The 4,890-nt window shown below is 41.0% G+C and overlaps 1 pseudogene; it reads right to left on the reverse strand.

Moving 5' to 3' along the window:
• LOC135530613 (Krueppel-like factor 3) overlaps window positions 1–3,235 on the reverse strand; it is a 41,691-nt pseudogene extending 38,456 nt beyond the window's left edge.
• Window positions 3,236–4,890: the final 1,655 nt, after the last annotated feature.

Genomic DNA, 4,890 nt, shown 5'->3' on the forward strand with positions numbered 1-4,890 from the left:
TAACCACTAGGCTAACTGCCTCCTCTACACTCTAACCACTAGGCTACCTACCTCCTCTACAATCTAACCACTAGGCTAACTGCCTCCTCTACACTCTAACCACTAGGCTACCTGCCTCCTCTACACTCTAACCACTAGGCTACCTACCTCCTCTACACTCTAACCACTAGGCTACCTACCTCCTCTACACTCTAACCACTAGGCTACCTACCTCCTCTACACTCTAACCACTAGGCTAACTGCCTCCTCTACACTCTAACCACTAGGCTACCTGCCTCCTCTACACTCTAACCACTAGGCTACCTACCTCCTCTACACTCTAACCACTAGGCTCCCTGCCGCTGTTCAACAGAGATAGAGGGTAGAACCATAGAGTACCATACCAGTAGACTATAGAACAGGCTACGGGACAGTCCAAATCAACACAGAGGCTGTGTTTCCACAGGCAGCCCAATTCTGATATTTCGCCCAAATTATTGATTGGTCGAAAGACCAATTAGCGGCAAAAGAGTTATACAACATAGACCTGTAGATCCATCAACATAGACCTGTAGATCCATCAACATAGACCTGTAGGGCCATCAACATAGACCTGTAGAGCCATCAACATAGACCTGTAGATCCATCAACATAGACCTGTAGATCCACCAACATAGACCTGTAGATCCACCAACATAGACCTATAGATCCACCAACATAGACCTATAGATCCACCAACATAGACCTATAGATCCACCAACATAGACCTGTAGATCCACCAACATAGAGCTGTAGATCCACCAACATAGAGCTGTAGATCCACCAACATAGACCTGTAGATCCACCAACATAGACCTATAGATCCACCAACATAGACCTATAGATCCACCAACATAGACCTATAGATACACCAACATAGAGCTGTAGATCCATCAACATAGACCTGTAGATCCACCAACATAGAGCTGTAGATCCATCAACATAGAGCTGTAGATCCATCAACATAGAGCTGTAGATCCATCAACATAGACCTGTAGATACACCAACATAGAGCTGTAGATCCATCAACATAGAGCTGTAGATCTACCATTTATATTTTCAACAACTTTGACTTCACTGAAGAAAATGGTGTACTTCTTCCTCAATACATTTTCTCTCATACCCAAAAGTACTCAATACATTTTCTCTGATACCCAAAAGTACTCAATACATTTTCTCTGATACCCAAAAGTACTCAAAACATTCTCTGATACCCAAAAGTACTCAATACATTTTCTCTGATACCCAAAAGTACTCAATACATTTTCTCTGATACCCAAAAGTACTCAATACATTTTCTCTGATACCCAAAAGTACTCAATACATTTTCTCTGATACCCAAAAGTACTCAATACATTTTCTCTGATACCCAAAAGTACTCAATACATTTTCTCTGATACCCAAAAGTACTCAATACATTTTCTCTCATACCCAAAAGTACTCAATACATTCTCTGATACCCAAAAGTACTCAATACATTCTCTGATACCCAAAAGTACTCAATACATTCTCTGATACCCAAAAGTACTCAATACATTCTCTGATACCCAAAAGTACTCAATACATTTTGACAGGAAAAGGGTCCGATTCACACACTTATCAAGAGAAGATCCCTGGTCATCCCTACTGCCTCTGATCTGGAGGACTCACAAAACAGAGAACATCCCTGGACATCCCTACTGCCTCTGATTTGGAGGACTCACTAAACAGAGAACATCCCTGGTCATCCCTACTGCCTCTGATCTGGAGAACTCACTAAACAGAGAACATCCCTGGACATCCCTACTGCCTCTGATCTGGAGGACTCACTAAACAGAGAACATCCCTGGTCATCCCTACTGCCTCTGATCTGGAGGACTCACTAAACAGAGAACATCCCTGGTCATCCCTACTGCCTCTGATCTGGAGGACTCACTAAACAGAGAACATCCCTGGTCATCCCTACTGACTCTGATCTGGAGGACTCACTAAACAGAGAACATCCCTGGTCATCCCTACTGTCTCTGATCTGGAGGACTCACTAAACACACCTGCTTTAAACACAAATGCTTTGTTTGTAAATGATGTCTGAGTGTTGGAGTGTGACCCCTGGCTATCCATAAACTTCTTATTTTTTTAAACAAGAAAATTGTGTCATCTGGTTTGCTTAATATAAGGAGTTATTTTATTATTCATACTTTTACTTTTGATTCTTAAGTATTTTAAAACTAAATACTTTTACTCAAGTAGTATTTTACTGGGTGACTTTTACTTGAGTCATTTTCTAAGGTATCTTTACTTTTACTCAAGTATGACAATTGAGTACGTTTTCCACCACACACACACACACACCACACACACACACACACACACACACACACACACACACACACACACACACACACCACACACACACACACACACACACCACACACACACGGACGCAGGAAAGCACAGGCAGTAATGCTAAAGGACACCGACTGTGTGTGTGTGTGTGTGTGTGTGTGTGTGTGTGTGGTGTGTGTGTGTGTGTGTGTGTGTTTCCAAATGGACATAACACTAGACTACGTTACATTACTTAGACTATGCCTGATTTACACGTTGTGTTGACAAGACGTTTCAATCATGTCAGTCATCACACAAGTAACACAGTTCGCATGACAAGACTATAACAAGACTATAACAATCACCAATTTATTAACCAGCTATCTAACAGAAAGTAAAAGCGAATCACCAATGTTTAATCTGTTAACATAAATAACATTGTAGCCTAAATGGTTTCAGTGTTTAGATTTCAGTCCCCCCAAAAAAAACAGAATAAAAAAATAAAAAAACTTACTTTACAATGGAGAATATTGTGTGTTTGTTCGTGAATTATTCCCGTTGTGTAAATCTCCAAGTAACTGTCTCCGTGCGTAAGGTACAAAAATAAAATAAAAAAATAAATCCGTTTTAAATTCCGTTCTGTTAAAAAAAGTGTCGCAGTCGAAAATAACAAAACCGTGTCCCACGTATTGGTAACCGATCGCCGTTTGGAAAACAACACAAACTCCAAATGACAGATAGTCGGGACTGGCACGGAAACAAAACTTGCCCCGGTTACGAAATTTTCTTCTTCTCCTATTTCTCCGGAGACAGCGAGTGCGTTGTTGAGCGTGTCACATGACCGTGGCGTAGGGCGGGACTGGAGTGGGTTCGCAGGGGAGACGAGGGGTGGGGTCGGGTCCGGTCGGCTCGGCTCGGGCGGGGTGGTGTGCGCCTTTTATATTAACAGAGAGGGAAGAGGAAACTTTGGGCGTGACGCGGGCGTCAGCTCGAGAACAGGACGTGTGACGTGACACACAAGGAACTAAACCAGAGAGGAGCGGTCAAGGGAATCACGAAGAATTGTCTAACATGTATTAGATTATAGCCTAGAATATATATATATATATATATATATATATATATATATATATATATATGGCCTCCAGTTCTTTCGATGTATGTATACAATTACAATGGATAATAATAGCAGAACACATATTTTGTGGCCTAAACTGTACTACACGATACAAATACCAAGCCAGGCAACCACACCCTGTCAGAAGAAAGAAATGCAGATAGTAACTGACACACCCCCCTCTCTCTCTCTCTCTCTCTCTCTCTCTCTCTGTCTCTCTCTCTCTGTCTCTCTCTCTCTCTCTAAATACAAGGGCTTTATTGGCATGGAAAAACGTATGTTTACATTGTCAAAAGAAAGTAAAATAGATTTTTTTTAAAGTGAAATTAACAATGTAAAGTAAACATTACACTTTACAAAAGTTACAAAAAATAAATAAGACATTTCAAATGTTATATTATTTCTCTCTCAATTCATAATGGCGTTATTGAGAGTAGAGGGAACAGAAAGAGAGAGAGAGTAGAGTAGTTATTGGAAAACATCATTGCCTGTGGAGGAAAAAAGTACCAAACATCATTTCAAAGGACATAGAGACATTTCAAATGTTATAATATAGATATATACAGTGTGCAAATAGTACCAAAGGGAAAATAAATAAGCATAAATATGGGTTGTATTTACAATGGTGTTTGTTCTTCACTGGTTGCCCTTATAATTGTGGCAACAGGTCACATATCTTGTTGCTGTGATTGACCAATGGTATTTCACCTAATAGAGTCTTTGTGGGTCTGTGTAATCTGAGGGAAATATGTCTCTCTAATATGGCCATACATTGGGCAGGAGGTTAGGAAGTGCAGCTCAGTTTCCACCTCATTTTGTGGGCAGTGAGCACATAGCCTGTCTTCTCTTGAAAACCAGGTCTGCCTACGGTGGCCTTTCTCAATAGCAAGGCTATGCTCTCTGAGTCTGTACATAGTCAAAGCTTTTCTTAAGTTTGGGTCAGTCACAGTGGTCAGGTATTCTGCCGCTGTGTACTCTCTGTGTAGGGCCAAATAGCATTCTAGTTTGCTCTGTTTTTTTGTTAATTCTTTCCAATGTGTCAAGTAATTATCTTTTTGTTTTCTCATGATTTGGTTGGGTCTAATTGTGCTGCTGTCCTGGGGATCTGTAGGGTGTGTTTGTGAACAGAGCCCCAGGACAAGCTTGCTTAGTGGACTCTTCTCCAGGTTCATCTCTCTGTAGGTGATGGCTTTGTTGTGGAAGGTTTGGGAATCGCTTCCTTTTAGGTGGTTATAGAATTTAACAGCACTTTTCTGGATTTTAATAATTCAGTTAAAGCTTGGTCGCAAATGGGTCTTCCAAATGGACAATGACCCCAAACATACTTCCAAAGTTGTGGCAAAATGGCTTAAGGACAACAAAGTCAAGGTATTGGAGTTGCCAAAGCCCTGACCTCAATCCTATAGAAAATATGTGGGCAGAACTGAAAAAAGTGTGTGCGAGCAAGGAGG

This window comes from Oncorhynchus masou, unplaced genomic scaffold (genome assembly GCF_036934945.1).
Source record: "Oncorhynchus masou masou isolate Uvic2021 unplaced genomic scaffold, UVic_Omas_1.1 unplaced_scaffold_1396, whole genome shotgun sequence".
NCBI lineage: Eukaryota > Metazoa > Chordata > Actinopteri > Salmoniformes > Salmonidae > Oncorhynchus > Oncorhynchus masou.